Source organism: Cetorhinus maximus, chromosome 1 (assembly GCF_964194155.1).
Source record: "Cetorhinus maximus chromosome 1, sCetMax3.hap1.1, whole genome shotgun sequence".
Taxonomy (NCBI): Eukaryota; Metazoa; Chordata; class Chondrichthyes; order Lamniformes; family Cetorhinidae; genus Cetorhinus; species Cetorhinus maximus.
Window position 1 is genome coordinate 148,436,889 of NC_135879.1, and position 19,218 is coordinate 148,456,106.

The 19,218-nt window shown below is 45.0% G+C and overlaps 1 pseudogene; it reads right to left on the reverse strand.

The window, feature by feature from the left end:
• Positions 1-341: 341 nt before the first annotated feature.
• On the reverse strand, positions 342-9,174 carry LOC144668300 (small ribosomal subunit protein uS8 pseudogene; annotated as a pseudogene).
• Positions 9,175-19,218: the final 10,044 nt, after the last annotated feature.

A 19,218-nucleotide genomic window follows, 5' to 3' on the forward strand; every position in this document is an offset into this window, starting at 1 on the left:
ACCATTTTAGGCCTTCTAGCCTAATTTTGTGGTCTAAGTGTAGCCAGCAGTTGGGAAAAAAACTTATATTTCTGCCCCAGCTGACTGCTACAGGCAATGCAAAGTCTAGAGATGAATTTTGAGAAGGATCTCCATAAATTTAGCGGCAGAGATGCCAAAGAGAGTACACCATGGGCGTGTTGCAAAACTGAACTATTATAGCCTACCGACTGAAATGATGACAGGCTTTTGCAAAGGGTAAAAAACATGCCATTAGCGAGGAGGAGGAGCAGCAATGGGAGTTCAGGAAACTATATACTCCTGGATTCTTTTTTGGTTTCAATGTTTTATTATAGCCTGGTATTAAGTTTTAGAAAAAGAATCCTAGGATTTTTCCTCCTGTATGTTTTCGCTTGGTTTCTTCATGGAACATGATGCCAGCTGCGGTCGTCAAAATGAGGTACCCCAACTGACGGGAAGGCAGTAGACCATTTTGCCATCTCTCTAGCTCCTTTACTTGAACATCGAATCTGGGGCTAATGATGCTACACTTGTTCTGTCTGCCTGTGAGACTGACAATTAGTTTCCCACCCCTGTGGTCATCAATAATCTCAAACTCTCCAATGTAGCCATGCTTTATCATTGCAGTCAGGAATCTCACAATCATTTTGGAGCATGGTCGGATGAGATCCTGTCATTTTCCACGTTTCTCTGCATTGTTGATGCTTGTAAGGGCATCGGCGAGAACATTAATAGCCTTGGGGCAGGAAACCTGGGCCGGAGTTTTCCAGCCTGTCACGCCAGTGTGACCGGATACGAACAGAGATTTCAATGACTCACTGGCTCCACCGCGGCGAAACCTGCTACCATTGCCGGCGGGGGGGGGGGGGGGGGGGGGGTGGCTGCGGGGGGGTGCAAGCTGGAAAATTCCGTCCCTGAACGCTTATGTCACTTGTAAATTAAAGAATGGTTCTGAATAAGAGCCTTCCTGATTTTTCAAACTTTAAATCAACAATATCAAAATCTCTCCCAATTAGTATTTCTTTTCCCTATCATTATTCCTTTTGATTTCAATGGGAAAGATTCAGGGTGGAATCTTCCATTCTGGAGTCTTGGCGTTGCCTTTTGCTTATTTCTAGATAAGAGCACCCAAGGTTGGGCCAATGCTCATCTTTGGAGTGGAGCATGTTTGCTAGCCTCTTGACCTTATAGAGGCCCTGCTGCCTCATGCTGCCCAAGCCCTTGCTCCTCCTGGCCCTGTGCCAATCCATGATGGGCTGCTCTTCTCCTCATCTGGATAAGAGCCATTACCAAGGCAGGGTTGCCTGCAGCCTGCATCATTGGCGCCTCAGTGTTTGCGTGAACGAATTGAAGTGACACATTAAGTGAGCCTGTCCCTTACAGGTTTCCCTCCATCTCAAAGCCAGCAGGCCAGTGCTAAGTCCTTCACCTGGCCTCCATTAGACATGGCAACCCCACTCACCCCACCCCTTTCAGTGAAAGGACATCTTTGAGGACCAGAGATGGGTGGCCCTCCCGTTCATACATGAATGTGTATGGAGGCATTGCTCATTGACCAGGGTGATGAGAGCCATGAGCAAGAAGCCTCATGTGACATTTTTCCGTGTGTCTCCATTACCCTCAAAACTGTATAGAGAGACCATTGCCTTGGCAACATAAAAAGACTAACTGAATGATCTCTTGTCAGCCATGACCATTCACCCGGGAGGTTGGAGGTTGTGTCGTGAGTTGGCTGCCCTCCACCAGCTGTGCCCCTTGGACACATCCACTCCTTCCCTCCCTTCATCCCTGCCTTTGACTGCAGCTGATGACAAATAAACAGGGCCTGGGTGAGACCAAGCCTGGAGTGTTGTGTGCAGTTTTGGTCTCCTCACCTAAGAAAGGATATACTTGCCATAGAGGGAGTGCAGTGAAGATTCACCAGGCTGATTTCTGGGATGGCAGGATTGTCATATGAGGAGAGATTGGGCCAACTAAGCCAGTATTCACTGGAGTTTAAAAGAATGAGAGGAGATCTCATTGAAACATATAAAATTCTGACAGGGCTGAACAGATTAGATGCAGGGATGATATTTCCGCTGGCTGGGGGGGCCTAAAACAAGGGGTCACAATCTCATGATATGAGGTAGGCCATTTAGGACTGAGATGAGGAGAAACATCTTCACTCAGAGGGTGATGAACCTATGGAATTCTCTACCACAGAAGGCTGTGGAGGTCAAGTCACTGAATATATTTAAGAAGGAAATAGATAGATTTCCAGTCTAAAGGTGTCAAGGGGTATGGGGAGAGAGCGGGACTATGGTGTTGAGCTAAAGGATCAGCAATGATCATATCGAATAGTGGAGCAGGCTTGAAGGGCTGAATGAGCTACTCCTGCTACTATTTTCTAATGACCAGCTCCACACCTTGCTGGGATCTTTATGTTATGAGACGCATGAGTCAGGAACAAACCTGCTGCAATGTGGGCTTCACCATAGAGAGGAGAACACAACTGAACATCAGTGACATCCCGTTCCCTCAATTATTAGGGCGTCTGTTGGATCCAGTGCCCTGGTTTGTTAAAGGATCTGGGTTGCGCACTTGTTTCGGGGTGACCGAGTTGGCACCAAGACAGAGAAGATCAGTGGACCGTTCTTAGAAGAAACACATTCTGTTTACTTACAAAAGGAACTCAGCAGCTGCACCTGTGTGCATACAACTCAAAGCTCTGTCTTTACTCTTCAGACTCTAACTCAAGACTACCCTACAGAGGTAGCCCGCACTACTCTGTCATTGGGTACCAAGATCATGTGATCTTACATTACAACATTTGTCTTAAAGTATATTACACATCAAATTACTACAGTGTCCCTTTCGTTGGCCATTTGTGCTGATCATGAACTCCACCCAACTGAAAAGAATCTCCTCACTGACTGACTAACTGTACGGTCAAGGTCAGATTTGAAAAATGGTGTGCGTCACTTTTCATACTCGCTCTACCATCTTCTATCCTCCCTGTCACCCAGCAACTTCCCCCATCACCCTCGACCAATGAATATCACCATCCCTCTCCCACCTGTCACCCTTGAAGCTCCCCTTATTACCCTGGACCCTATCACTGTCCACCTCCACATGCCTTCCCTCCCCCAGAGCCAATACCCATTATCGTCCCCATACCCACCCTGACCCTACCCCCTCCTATTATCCGAGCCCTTGTCTAGAACCCCCTCCATGACTGCCCCCACCCATGAGACCATCACCTACCAAACTCACACCTTGGACCTGCTACCCTACTACATCATACTTCTCTCTCTGACTGCGACTGTTCCCCCCCATCACCAGTAAATTGAGTTCACCCCCCAGGACCCCATTGTGGAGACCATAGACTACCCCTTCTAAGAAACTCTCCCCCACCCCCCCCTTCCCTGGATCCTCTCCCAACACTTCCCCCATAAGCCTGCCTCCCGTGTCCAGCCTTTTCTCCACCCTTCCACTGCACAGCCCCCTTCCAGCTTCACCTGCCTCCTGTGCCCAGCCTTGGTACAGCTTTTGCTACTGGCAATTGATATGAGTGAAGTTATGTGAAAAAGCAGGAGAAAGCAACATCTACGCACCTCAAAGTCACGGAAAAGGTGAAGCTTGCCGGGTGCACACCATTTATCTACAGTCAAAAAACTGAACGCTCTAAATTCTGGCTGGTGAGGAACTTATTTTGGAGGACAAACCTAATTCCAGCGAGGTGGCCCTTCTAATGAACATGCACGAGATGCACAAAGGGGAGTTCCTGACATTGTCCTTTGAAAAACTCGAATCACCTTTAACCCGCCTTGAAAGTCAAGAGAACAAATTAAATGCCCCCGCCTGCCACAATTCTGGCTGCTGGCGGGACAGGGAGATTCCACCCATAATTATTGCTCAAAGTCAAGATCTACTCTGTTGGATATTAAAGTTAAATTCAACAGTATCCTATTCTACATGCCACTGCCCAATTCGATTTTCAGTTCAAGTCAATTGAATTCTATCCCGATTGTTAGCTAAGTGTAGGGATAGTTTCACCTTGACTAATTGGGAGGGTTAAGGTGTATAAATGTTTCGTTCCATGTCAGCACTGACATCTTTCATGCTGTGTATAAATATTCACCAAAATTATTCATTAAAATAATAAAACAGTTGAATGTACATACCAGTAAATAAAAAGATAAAATGCTGGAAACATTCAGCAGCTTGGACTCACACTACAATTAGGTAAATAAGGAGGGAGTGCCAAATTTTGCTCACTCTAACTGAATCTTAGCATGGGCAGGTTGCAAATTGTGACTGTACGCCCAACAACAGGGCAAACAAAAATTTTTATCCCTTTATGCGGCAAACTTCTTTGAATAAACTGGAAGAGTTGCAAGGTAAGTATTTCTGAAATACATAAAACTTCAAGCCATCCATTTTTCATTGTCAATTAAATTGTTTAACAAGGTGGTTTGGTATTCTGCACATACTTGAGGCGGTTTACATTTTGACAGCAGTAAGAAATTTTCCTCAATGCCTGTTTTCTTCCTCTTTGTTCTGGCTGCCTTGGGTTGATTATGAGTTGACGTTTGGTACATGCTGCCAAGTACTGTAAGGGGTGATTCTTTCCTATTCTAAATGGCCTGGAGTCTAGATGGTTTTTCCCTAGTCTGCTTGTTCTTGAAGAAGTTAAATCGCGTTCCAGAGATTTTCTAGGGAAATACTTCAATCATAGAGAAGAGGGAAGAAATTATGTAAAGCGTTTACCAACGTGCTACTGGAGCACCAAAAACTCTCATTTCTTAGTGAACAATATTATCTCATTTTCAAAAATAATAATTTGAATATATTACAGATGAATATATTACCTTGCATGTGAATAAGATGGTTTTACAAACAGAGGGATATTTTGAAACTTGCTTCATTGAGCTGAACAGAATTTACCGATGGGAAAATAAGAGTTTAAAAAAAGAAATAGCCTCACCATGGGTACACTTTTCCTTTGAAAGTCCCCAGAGTTTAATCCTTAAAAGTCATCAATCTCAAAAAGCATGATTATTGCAGAAAGTATGTCTTCAGAGATTAGCTTTACCACAATGGGTGGGCCTTCTCCATTTTTAACTTTTTTGGTTTCTCTGTTTGTTTATCTCTATCATAAATTTGCATATTTTCTGAGTGACGCTTTTGAAAGCTGGCTATTCTTTCTTGAAAAAGAATTTTCTTGTCCCAGCTCAAAGATCTTTGGCTAATGGAATGTTAGCCTTTATCTCAAGTTTCAAAATTGAGGAAGTGATACTTCAGTTGTACAGAGCCTTGGTCAGGTTCCACCTGGAGTTAGGTTTATAGGCACTGGACCTCAAGAAAGAAATATTGGTCTTGGAAAGGGTACAGTGCAGATTCAGGAAAATGATACTAGGTTTACTGTTGTAAGATTGTTTGGTGTCTCACTAAGCGGTTGGGAGGCTTGTGTGGTTGAACATAAACCATTTATTGTTAACCCATAACTATATACATATCTCCAAGGTATAGCGCTAATTAGGTACTATCATCATGCCGACTTCTCTCAGACTCTTTCTGCACCACTCTGTCTCCTGTCTACTGTCAAGTGTGACTCTACATCACGATCTGGGCAGTACTGTTCTCCAGTCCCACATTAATCCGTGCCATGTTGAACACCCTTATACTACACCTCCCCCATGTCTTTACTCAACATATTTACAGTACAATCTTTCTTTAAGTGCTACCCCTTCTCCCCCATACCTGTCCCTCATGTATCTTGGTGGAATTTTCCATGCCCACTGGTGTCGGGCGTGCTCGGTGGCATGAGCTGGCAATATAGCGAGAAGGCCGGAAACCGGTTTCACAAATTGTGAAACCAGTTTGTGATTGCCCACTCAGCTCATTGATGGCGGGAACCTCATTGTAATATATCTGCATATCATTATAAGCCCAGCCTGCCGGAATCATCCCTCCCCCCTTACTGGCTGTATTGTCCATCCATGTTGGCTGGAAAACTTGCTGGTGCAGAACACGTTTGGACAAGTGTGACATGCAGAAGTTTGGACTTGTTGCCAGGACCTTGCTCACATTGCAAACATCCGAGGGGCAGAAGATACTGGAGCCCGACAGCAACGGCACACTGGAGGAACGTCCATGGGATGCGGGGTGGATTCTCATGGACATGGTTCTGCTGCAAAGCAGCTCATGAAAGTTGGAAAGTCACCAACGGGTTATCTTTGAAAGGGTGGAAGGGAAGGCCCAGCTGTGTTTGGGAGAGTTAAATGTACTAGGGGGTAGTAGATGAAGGTCCAGGATCAACTGGGAGAGAAAGAGGTGCCTCTGAGGGGGGTGGGGGGGTGGTAAGGTTGGGAGACAGGGGACCAAATATGTAGGGGGGAGCGAGGTTGAGAGTGGGGGATGAAGGTGTTGGGGGAAGGTTGGGAGAGGGAAGGGAATACGGCGGGGAGGAGGGGTAATGGAGGGGTGGGGGGGGGAAGATGGCAACCAGAGAGGTAGGTTTAAGGGGGATGGGAGGTGTAAGGGAAGGAGTTCGGAGTGGGGGAAGGAGTGCGGAGAGAGGGAGGAGTCTGGTGGGAGGAAGGAGTGTGGAGAGGGTAGGGAGTAAGGGTGGAGGAAGAAGTAAGGGTGTCTGAAGGAGTTAGGAAGGGGGAAGGACCAAGCGGAGGAGGAGTCCAGGGGGAGAGGACTTAGTGGGGAGTCTGGCGGGTGGATGGAGTCCGGAGGGAGGAAGGTGTCTGGAGGGGTGTATGTCCAGGTGAATGTGCAAAGGAGGGCTATGATGAGCCCATGACTGCCCCCTGGGGAGTGTACTGAGGGTGGGCTTGGTGGGAGGGAGGTGAGAATGACTGAGGGTAGAGTGAGGTGGCGGTAGGGTGGGAGGGTGAGGATTCGACAGGAGTCGTAGAAAAGATGGCAAGGGTGGTTGATGGGGACTTGGAGGCAGTCACGGACCCTGGGAGTGGGAAGGAGGAGGTCGGGGAGGTTAATGTGGATGGGTTTGGGGTTTTCGGGAGGGAAGGGAACGTGCACGTTCATCAGGACATCCCCGAAGGAAAAGGATTGTGGATGGTAGGTCACGGAGGGGAAATGGAAGGTAATGCCAAAGGGCCAACAGTGATGGGGAAAGGAAATGGATGACTGGGGGAGGGGAAAGGAGGGGGAAGCGAATGAAAAACTGAATCACCACCAGGCTGTCTAAATCGAAAGTGAAACGAGAGTCATGGTGGGTGAGATCAGGTGCTCCATGGGAGTGTGATCAGGTAGAGATGCAGGTCAGCTCAGATGGTCAACTGAAAGTGAACCCCAGCAGGCAACATTGAAAATGCTCAGGACATTGAGATGAATGTGAAACGTGAAGGATCCACGTGTGTGTGAGAGTGCTTGCACGAGGCTCTGACAGGCTCGGCCATACACACACTTCTCCCTCCAGAATCACTTGTTGGCCAGCTGACTGAGGGTGTCGGTCATTTGGCAGAGCTCCCTGTGAACCGAAGTAGAGGTAATTGGTGTATGGCAGCAGAGTCAAAAGCAGGAGAGAGCACTCACAGCTGCATTGAGAGAGGGATGATGTGGTGCAGGATCGTCATGTGTTCGCCGCCCACCTCACTGTCACCGCAGGCACGGTCCACGCCCTCACCAGTCAGTGCGATGGCACGCTCCTCAAAGTGAGTGAGAGGCCTAATGTGGGCCACTCCACCCCCTCTCCCTGCTGTTGTGAGCCAGCTTCTCCTACATGGAAGCAGATGGAGAGAGTGTGAGCAGGACACATGGCACTGTGCGGAATGTTTGTGTGGTGAGCGGAGCCATGGACAGGATGAGGGTGCGAGCTCCAGAGGATATGAGTCTGATGGAGACGTGAGGGTGTGTGTGAGAGTTAGTGATGTTGTCCCTTGAGGTGAGAGATCCCTGTGGATGTGTGATGGGTTTGTGAGTGTGAGAGTTGAGAGTGATGAGAAGAGTGACTTAACCTGGTGGAATGGGTGAGACCATTCATCCTGTAGTGGCACTGGGTGGCTGTCCTCTTTTGCAGGGCATTGGCACTGACCACCGCTGCCTCTACCTTTCATGCTGGATTGGTGATGCTACTGCCCATCCTGCAGCCAGAACGGGGGTAGAGGGCATCACAGTAGACCTCCACTGCCTCCAAAACGTGCTCGGCTGAAGTGTCACTAAACCTGGGGGCTGCAGTTTTTTGCCTTTGGGGCTACCCTGTCTTTTGTGCAGCAGTCCTGGGCTGGAAGCACTGAGAGGTGTGTGCATGGCTGCACGTTAATTGTGGTGCCCAGCGTGATGAAGCGGTGAGATGATGGTGTGGCGGGTGAATGACAGCTCGCCTACCATCGAAACGGCGTGTTTCCTGGGAATGCATAATTAATACGTTTATTTGGGATGATACAGCGGGAGAAGCCGCCATTGCGGCCGGCAGGTAAAACATCATTTTCCCCGCCCGCTACCGCACTTAGTGCAAATCTGGGCAATTCCGCCCTCTGACTTGATAAATTCAGGCAGTCTGGATGCTTCCTGACTCTTCCAAATCTCGTTATCTTCCTATTTGGAGGAGCAGCTGTCTCAGTTGCTCTGGGCTGACTTTGTTTGTTCAGAGTTGAAATTGTAATACTTGGTGTTTCAAATACTCATGTTTCAACAGTTGCTTCACTCTAAGCGCACTTTAGTGTTATGTTTCTCTTTGTCAACAATCTGTCTTCTTTGATCAGATATGATTGGCTCATCCCGCTCTTTCCAGAGATAATGTTTGTTCCGTTCATTCACAAAGTGGACTTGGGCTTTCTTTTCACATTGAGTCTGCCATCATCCTCCTGGAAATTGATGTTTTAAAAATGGAAGCTTCACTTCCACTAGTTTCACAATTTTAGCCAAATATTTGCTCGCTCTCTTATTTTCCAGTTCTTTTTCAAGCTTATTAGTCTTTTCGTCCAGCTCAGCCACTACTCTGGTGAGTTCAGTTGTCTTTGTTTCTGCAGAGTCCTTACACAAGCTTAACAACTTCACCTGGGCATTCAGTTCCTTTCGGAATCCTTCTTCCATGGTCACTGAGTACTCCTTAGACTCTTTCAATTCACTCGCTAGATCCTCTATCTGTTTCTTAATGTTCTCCTTTTCTGCTCGTAATGTCTGAATTTGCTCTTCCATACTGGGCATCTCATCTTTCATGTTCTTGAGATTGGATCAAAGTTCAAGAATTCTATTGCTCTTTTCACAATGAATTTCCAACATTCCATCAGTTTTGGTTTGCTAATTCTGCATTCAATCATTAGTTCTGATTCATCATGTAGTAACAGAAGGTATAGCCTCTCCTGCTGTCCATCGGGGTCACATGATGTTCATGGAGGCTCCGACCAATGAGCCCTAAGTGCGGGCTTCCTGATGAGGGTCCTGATCGAGCATGTAGCACCTTAAAAGCTCTCTGCAATAAAGTTTATCTTTTTCTTGTTGAAATCTGCCTGGTCTGTCAAGTCATTACATATCAGTAATTCCTTTTCCTGTTCCAGGCAATTTTCATGGTACTTAATAGAGCCTTCTGGAACAAGTTCATGATGTTTTCATTTTTCATTCACAAACTCATCTTTCGTGTGTGTAAGTTAGTTCTCTACACTGAACAGTTTTTCCTTAGCAGAGCCTAGTTCCTCTGTGCTATTCTTCAAGCTCACATTGTTAAATTTTACTTTTGCTTGTTGCTTCTGAGACTCTTTATGCTCCTTTGTCTTGCGGCTGTTCAAATTTTTCTTAATATTCCAGGTTCTTAATTTTCATTTCAGCCATATTTCAACAACTTAATGGTTCTCAGTAAGTTTGAGGCATCCAGTGCTTTTCCCTCTAGTTTCTTGATCATCAGCACTGGTTTTACATTTTCGATCTTATTTCTGTCTTTTCTTTCTCTGCCTGCTGCAGAGCTTTGTTCTTGTCCTTCATTTTGCTTTCACTGTTGGCTAATTCTGTCTCCAGTGAAGTCTTAACTTGTTTCAGCCCTGTAATGGTGCTATTTATGGTTTTGTTATCTGCCCGCAGCTTAGAAAGCTCTATGTCTTTTCCTTTCACTTCCTCCTCTTTTCTATTCAGTTGGTTCTTCAACTCTTCCGCCTCTTTCTTGTCCCTCCTGACTTCCTCCTGGAATATTGAACAGTCTCCTCTGCCGACTGGTTCTTCAGTTTGTTCAGAGTGACATTAAATTCATTTTGCTTCTTTTCCTAATTTTCCAAGGGAATAAGCTTTGACCTGAGGGGCCCTTGTATCATTTGAAGGGCCTCCTTATCTCTGCGAAGCTCAACTGCTTTGGGAGGAATTTTCCATCCCTGTTGGCGTCAGGTGTCGTGATGGGGTGCGAGCAGACAATGTGGCGGGAAGGCCAAAATTCGGTTTCATGATGTCATGAAACAAGTATGCAATCGTCCGCTCTGCCCGTCAATGGTGGACCACGTTTCTTGCCGCCGCATATAGAGAACTTCATTTTAATATATCTGCATATCATTATAGGCCCAGCTCGCCAGAATCATCCCCCCACACTAGATCATCTGGGCACATCGGCATGCACGCTGGCCTGTTTCTCAACTGTATATAAGCGACCTGCACCTATCGTGCTGCACTTGGCTCGGGGCTTCGAGGTTTGTTTGCCTACCTGGTTTCGGGCAGCACTCGCGGTCATCGGCGCCAGGCTTCGCAGGCAGCACCACATCACTTTTAGGGGGCTCACAGGAAGCTCTCTACTTTTGAGACCAGCCGTAAAGCGGGGGTGGGTTTCAATGGGTCTAGGGCTGGGGCTTGCTTGGGGAAGGAGGAAACGTGGCCTCAGGCAAGGGAAGAGGCTGCAGGGTGAGGGCTGTACTGGGAAGGAGGGTATCCCAGGGTATGTGTGGGGTCACGTGTTGATCTGCGCAAAGTGGCCTCAAGATGGTGAGGGCTGAGGAGGCAGTCTCCAGAGGAGATGAGGCCAAATGGAGATGTGAGGGTGTGTGTGAGAGAGCGAGTGGTGATGTCGCTTGAGCTGGCAGTGAGTGAGATGCCAGTGAATGTTTGAGTGTGTGAGTTTAGAGTGATGAGATGGTTGCTTTACCTTGGCGGCACAGATGAGATCCTTCATCCCCTTTCTGCACTGGATGGCCAACCTCTTCCATGCAGTGTTGGCACTGACCAGCACAGCCACCTTCCCCCAAGCCAGAGTTTTCTTTTACTCAATCACAGGATGTGGGCTTCACTGGTTAGGCCAGCATTTATTGCTCGTCCCTAGTTACCCTTGAGAAGGTGGTGGTGAGCTGCCTTTTTGAACCGCTGCAGCCCATGTGGTGTAGGTATACCCACTGTGCTGTTAGGTAGGGAGTTCCAGGATTTTGACCCAGTGACAATGAAGAAACACCAATATATTTCTAAGTCAGGATAGTGAGTGACTTGGAGGGGATCTTCCAGGTGGTGATATTCCCATCTCTGCTGCTCTTTTCCTTCTAGATGGTAGTCATCATGGGTTCGGAAGGTGCTGTCTAAGGAGCCTTGGTGAATTACTGCTGTGCATCTTGTAGATGGTACACACTGCTGCTTCTGTGCATTGGTGGTGGAGGGAGTGAATGTTTGTGGATGTGGTACCAATCAAGCAGAATGCTTTGTCCTGGAAGACGTCAAGCTTCCTGAGTGTTGTGGGAGCTGCACTCATCCAGGCAAATGGAGACTGTTCCATCTCACTCCTGACTTGTGCCTTGAAGATGGTGGACAGAATGATACAGCCCAATGTGCCTCTGCCGGACCTTTGGCAAAGCTATCCGATTCGTCCCATTCCCAGTTCATTCCCATTTCCCCATATCTCTGCTGCAGTTGTCCTTCTAGATGGTAGTGGTTGTGGGTTTGGAAGATGCTGTCTAAGGAGGCTTGGTGAATTCTTGCAGTGCATCTTGTATATGTTACACACTGCTGCTACTGTGCGTCGATGGTGGAGGGAGTGAATGTTTGTGGAAGGGGTGGCAATCAAGTGAGCTGCTTTGTGCTGGATGGTGTCAAGCTTCTTGAGTGTTGTTGGAGCTGCACTCATCCAGGCAAATGGGGAGTATTCCATCACACTCCTGACCTGTGCCCTGTAGATGGTGGACAGGTTTTGGGGAGTCAGGAGGTGAGTTATTTGCCACAGGATTCCTAGCCTCTGACCTGCTCTTGTAGCCAACGTATTTGAATGGCTGGTTCAGTTCACTGATCCTAATATTTCCTGATGTGGCTCGGTGTCAAATTTTGTTCAGTAAGCTCTCCTGTGAGATGCTTTAATATGTTCAAGGAGCTATATAAATACAACTCATTGTTGTTGCATAGTTGGGCTACTGTGCATTTAAAACTCAATCCTATCCTAAAGCCATTACCATCATCAGAGCATATAGAAAATAAAAGCAAGGTGACATAAATTTTGTGGAGCATATGCATCAGCTGAAACATTGGGTGGAATTGGCACAGATTTGCACTAAGTGCGGTAACGGGTGGGAAAAAGAACGATTTACTTGCCAGCCGCAATAGCGGCTTTTCACAAAGCCCGGCTCACTAATCATGCATTCCAGGGAAACATGCTGTTTTGATGTGGGAGGGCTCCGATTTGCCTGCCACGCTGTCACCTCGCTGCTTCCTCACGCCAAGCACCCGAATTAAAGTGCAGCTGCACGCACACCTCTCAGCGTTTCCAGCCCAGGGCCGCTGCACAGAAGGCATAGCCCAAAAGGCAAGAAGACAGCAGTGTCCTGATTCAGTGACGTATCTCTATGATGCCTTCTGGACACCATTGGAGCCCACCGTGATGTCTTCTACCCCCGCTCTGGCCACAGGAGGCTCATCAGTGCCACCACTGAAGCAGTCCATGTCCAAATGCAACAAGACCTGGACAATATCCAGGCTAAGGCTGAAAAGTGGCAAGTAACATTTGCGCCACACAAGTGTCAGGCAATGACCATCTCCAACAAGAGAGAATCTAACCATCGCTCCTTGACATTCAATGGCATTACCATCACTGAATCCCCCACTATCAACATCCTGGAGGTTACCATTGACCAGAAACTGAACTGGACTAGCCATATAAACACTGTCGCTACAAGAGCAGGTCAGAGGCTAGGAATCCTGCAACCAGTAACTCACCCCTGGCTCTCCAAAGCCTGTTCACCATCTACAAGGTATCCCCCCTTGCTTCGATGAGTGCAGCTCCCACAACACTCAAGAAGCTGGACACCGTCCAGGACAAAGCAACCCGCTTGATTGGCACCACACCCACAAACGTTCACTCCCTCCACCACTAACGCACAGTAGCAGCAGTGTGTACCATCTAAAAGATACACTGCAGGGATTCACCAAGACTTCTTAGGCAGCACCTTCCAAACCCACAACCACTACCATCTAGAAGGACAAGGGCAGCAGATAGATGGAAACACTACCACATGGAAGTTCCCCTCTAAGTCACTCACCATTCTGACTTGGAAATATATCACCGTTCCTTCACTGTCGCTGGGTCAAAATCCTGGAATTCCCTTCCTAACAGCACTGTGGGTGTACCTACACCATATGACTGCAGGGGTTCAAGAAGGCAGCTCACCACCACCTTCTCAAGGGCAATTTGGGATGGGCAAGAAATGCTGACCCTGCCAGCGATGCTCACATCCCATGAATGAATAATAATAATAGTAATAATAATAACCCTTGAGAATGTTCAACAGAGAACTCTTTTGAAAATGCACTGTCTTGTCTTGTTTTTCATCTGTCCTCGTTCCGCAGGTTGGCCACAAATCTTTCTCCACTGATTTCTATTCTCTGCTCCCTGTTCCCTAGAAACACCAGTCCATGTTCTGACATTATCCATGTATGCCACTTTGGGTCTTTCTTGTGCATGTTTTCCAGGAGATTTTCCTTGCATTATCTCTATTTTCAAACACTCCCCTCCTGTTTGCAAATATGTTGAGTTTTCTTGGCATCCCAGCCTCAAAACAAATTCTTCTTAACACCAGCTTTCTCAAGCACCCACTCATTTGTCTGCTTGGCCGTCCATGGCACACGCAATATCCGTCTGAGCCCTTTCAGTTCAAATACTCTTATTTGAGCATCATCACTCTTCTTGATGGCCAGCTTTCACAGCCATGTATTGTCACCAGCCACACAAGGTTACTCCATACTCTTTCAAATGAGTTCACAATGCCATGACCCTTGTTAAGTCTAGCACAAATTTCTTTCGTAGACTATGCATCTTCTTTGATGAGTGACCCAAGATAGTGGGAGGTATCAACCCATTCAAGCTGAACCCTATTAATCAGAATCTTTCAAGTATTTCTCCCAGCTCCATCACCTTTGTCTTGTTGACATTGTTCAGGAAACTGTATTTCCATTTAACTTAATCAAGACAATCCACCAATTCCTGTAGCTCCTCCACTGAGCTTGCGAGCAAAATAATGTCATCAGCATATCAAACATTCAAAACTCTCTGCCCGCCAATTGGTATCCTACTTTTGTATTCATCAAGTGTCTCTCTCTTAACCATTTCTGCTGCCATGTTGAATAAATATGTTGAGAGGATACACCCCTGTCTAACACCCTTTATGCCGCTGGGAGAGCGTTGGCACTCTGGCCCTAGCTCGTTGCTTACCATAAAGCTTGGCTAGCAAGCCAATTAAATGTGGTGGTTATCCCATGTCTAACATTGTCAACCAGAGTTTCTTGTGTGAGACCAAATCAAATGCCTTCTCAAAATCAATGAAGACATGTATATTGGCTGCTGATGTTTTTGGACTTTGCGTATTATGATTCTAAGATTAGTGACTTGATCCCTAGTTCTTCTTCCATGTTGAAATCCAGCTTGCTCATCAGCAATCTCACTCTTTGTGTTTTTCTGGATCCATCCCAGGATGACCTGAAACAAATTTTTACTAGCGTGGGAGATCAAAGTGATTGTTCCATCATTTGTGCACTGTTTCAGGTCTCCTTTCTTCTGAAGGGGGATAAAAGTAGAGTCATCCAGCCAATTGCTGGTCTCCCACAGTACCATACATATTTTACACATCTCGTCCCCTGCTGATCCTCCTTAATCTTAAGTAATTTTGTCAGTGTATCATCCGGGCTCAAAACTGCACTACCAGATGGTAATATTTTTTTAAACTACACCAGATGGCCTGTCAAACAAAGCAGACCAGCAAATGGTGTTTTTTTTTACTCTCAATGACAGCTTAAGCCTTTTTTGTTTTCAAGTTTAAAGAGCAGGGGATTTTGAAAAAAAATTCAAATCATGACACTTAAACAGATCTTATCTGCCTTTCAAGAGCATTTACATCTACTCCATCAATTCATGGCTCTGACACTGTGGGTTAAGGCCCTTGGACCCACCAAAATTGGGTCTAATTGAACTCAGCATAGATTCAAATGGCCCCATTGAGTTTGGGTTTTCCTCCTATGTGATTCATTCCCTGCTCCTTCCCCCAGCCAGCAAAAATTGGATCTGTTGGAAATGGAAGTGGGACTTTCACATCCAGATCACACCCACCATTTTTTATAGGTCTGTGGAGTCTTCCTGACTCTGCAAAAATTTGTCCATAGTTCCTAGGCACCTGAAGGCATGGCCACCAGTAGTGGAGCAATGAAAATCAGGCATATAAGACTCTGCTGCTTCTTACCTGCTCATTGCCTCAATGTCTTGTTTTTTTCAGAAGTTGTTGTTCTGACTCATACAAGACAATGTTCTCTCCTACCCCCTGCAATAATCTGTAGGTTCTCATTATTAAAACAGCCCTTTGCCTGTTTCCTTTGTTCTGTCAGCATTCCAATTCCTGCACTTCACAGCTGCACTGACTCAGTGACAATTATTTATACAACTTATCTACCTATCAAGGGGTTTAACTCATGACTTAATATCACTGCTACAGATTTTTCCTGATTGGTCAGAAGGTATACATTAATTCTATTATGTTCAAACTTCAGTGATGTGCTGCTATTAATTGGGAGAAACAAATAACAATCATTTGATGCACAAGCAGTGTCTTAGCGGTATATTAATCCTTCAAGCAGCTTTGTTAGGACGTATGGTTTAAAAGAAAAGTGTATGTTGAAGATGAGAAGCACCACTGCTTCAGAGACAATTAACAAAAGCATATTTCACGCACATTTGGTTACTCTTATTTTATTGAGCATGGATACCAAAATTTATTACTGCAGAAAGATATTTACTTGAGTAGAATTGAATATTTTTACTCAAAAAATATTATACGCAATAAGCTCTAAAAGATATTTAGTAATGAAACAGTTAAGCATCATGAAGTATGGATGCCAGGCACTCATCCTTGCTTGCCTGAAGTACCAGAGATGTATGGTATTTGCAAACGAACGCCTTGTGCGTTGTGAACAAGAAACGTGTGACCTGCAACTTGCAGACAAAAGCTGCCATTGTCAGAGCCTGCTGGCATGATGCTCAGGTTTTTAGTTCAAGTGAGCTCTGGTCACTACAATATAAAGGATGTGTTTCATCGTTTTCTATGATGCATGTTGCTCAGTCCCTGACCACATGGCTGTGCATGGCAGCACCCACATGGTTGGGAAGAATGAGCCTTTCACTCCGTGCTCATAATCCCGTTCTGTTTCAGCCCCCTGGGTTGACAACACTTAGTGGTGAGCTGTGAGCGCTGAGGAAACTTTATTACATTCCTCAGTGCAGTAGCTTATTATTGGAAAATTCCAGTCTAAAGTCATGAATGCAGCAGATTTGCAAAAGTGAGTGAGTAAACTTTAAGCAGCTCATATATCTGTGATCTCGCACAGTCCTCATGAAAAGAACTTTTTAACTTCTAAGATATTTTTAAAAAGAGCAACTTCATATGCATAACCTGTATAACATTACTCCCACAATATATGTATGTATGCAATTCCTTAATCAGTTTCCTAATGAAGTCAGTAACTTCTGTCCTTTTCAGATTCAGCCTTTTGATTACAAATCCAACATTGTTCCTTCCACAGAGCTCAAGAGCCCTCACACGTTTTAACCACTTGGTCATGGTATACAGAGAATTTGCATTGTTTCAATTTAAAGGCAAAGATAGATGCAGAGACAGACTGATGACCATATTTTGATATTATTTGGGTTTTGCCTTCAAACAATAAATACGTATGAAGATAGAAAACAGAAGATGAGAAAAGTTCTCAGGCCCATCAGCGCTTACCCAACTAATAGACAGTGCGATTATCTTTACTACCTTCTCCTACCACTTGAAATGCTATCTCCTGGGAAGAGAAGAAATTTGTGAAAAATGACTGGCCAATTTTAGAATTAACTCTTGGAAATGCCTCTCACATTCTGTAAACCAAGCTATTGAACTCTAATAGACCATGGTTACTCATCACACCTCAGTTAAGCTACCTTGCAGCCCCACTGTTCCAATTTGCTTAAAGATGTAGAACAGTCGTGGGCACCCTGCTGCCTGTGGACTGTAGGCGGCCCATTGCCCATGCGCAGGGTTGCCAGATTCTGCAGGTTTCTGTCCATGTAGTTTTTTATTACCCGTATTACTAAAGCGGTACGCACGCAAAGCAAGAGCACGTGAAGTGAGGTGCATGCTGATTGCACACAACATTGGCTGTGAGAGCCGGTCACTCCCACTGCATCCAATCAATGCTATGATGCCCGATTTCAATCTTGCGGCCCAGTGAGATGAAGGAGGGCCACTTGTGCAGCCCACACACTAGCTTAGGTTACCCATCACTGATGTAGAACTATGCAAGATCAGACCATCTCCATTCATTGGGCTTGTCTTAAACATTACAGATCCCTTAGCCCACTTCATATCGGATAATCTTCAATATGAAAAATCTCTCCATCACCTTCTTCATATCTCTACTTCCATGGCATTCCAGGGGTAGGTTTATTTTAACTGTGTAGTCTCTTTTTACTTCTAAATTTGAACCCATGGAGGTTAAATTTGGTGTTGGTAGTAGTAAATAGTCAATATCAAATCAGCAGCCCATTTTAAACCCCAATTGATTCACTATCAACTGACTTGCAATACAATTAAAGTCATATATCATCCCCATGCCACCTATTGCTGTACATTGTGTTAATCCTGAATATCATTCCGAAAGCCAGTTGTCCTCAGTCTAATTCAGCTGCTTGGTGCTATTCTTTATAAGGTATTCCTTGTGGCAAATTGCCAAGAACACCATGCTCCTAATGGAACTACTCGTAACCTCAAGCAAGTGAGATGTATTTTTACTCATATTTGTTAAATAGAAATATGTTCAACGTGGCATATAAAAATGTTAATATTCTTTCCTTTGAAGAACTTCTGACATTGTTTAAGAAGAGTTCCTGTTGAACTGTCTATAACTGTCATACAAATTGAACAATGTGCATCTTTATAAAGAACCCAATCATAAGGACACTTTAAAATCTGCAATGTAAAAATATTTCAATAATTAATAGTAATTCCATCAAATGGAATACTAAAATGTTCCTTGTGTTAAAAATCAAACTCACTCTATTAAATTAGTTCCCTCTTTTATTATATTAAACTTCTTCCAATGGACTTCATACAATGTTTTCCTTAATCATGTTTATTAAAGTTTTGAAAATATTGAATATCCTGTTCACTTCAATTCATTTCTTAACTTCTCCAGTCCCAATTCATGCTTGTCTTTTAAAAATCTATCCATCGCCATCTTAAAATTTAGAACATTCTCTGCATGCACAACCTTTCATAAACCTTATTCCCATGTTTATTCCCAAATGCGAAGGGCTTAAATTATGGATCTTCATTCACTGTTTGAAAAATTATGAATTGCATCTTGCCTGAGCAGGTCATATCACATCATGACCCTTTAGATAACTTTTCTCCTGTACCCTTCAGCTTGAAATTTTATTGCACCATAACTCGCTGGAAATGTGGGCTGATAACAGTTTGATAAGGGCAGTGGAGCAACCAGGAACTCAGTGAACTGTGGGACAACCTGTCTATCTCCTTAACCAATGAGATTAAAGGACTGAGAAAGGAATAGAGGAAGGACTGAGAAAGTGGAGAAAGAAAAACAAAGAGGTGGAAGGAAAGATTGGATTTAAAAAGGGAAAGAAAGGAAAGGACAAGTAAGAATTAAATAAAATTGAATTTTTAAAATTTCTAAGAACATTTACCATCTGAAAGAATGAGACTCCACATTTTAAGTTGTTCAATTTCTGCACCAGTGAAGTTGATTGGTGTTAATTGCATATTAATTGTCCTTAATTGT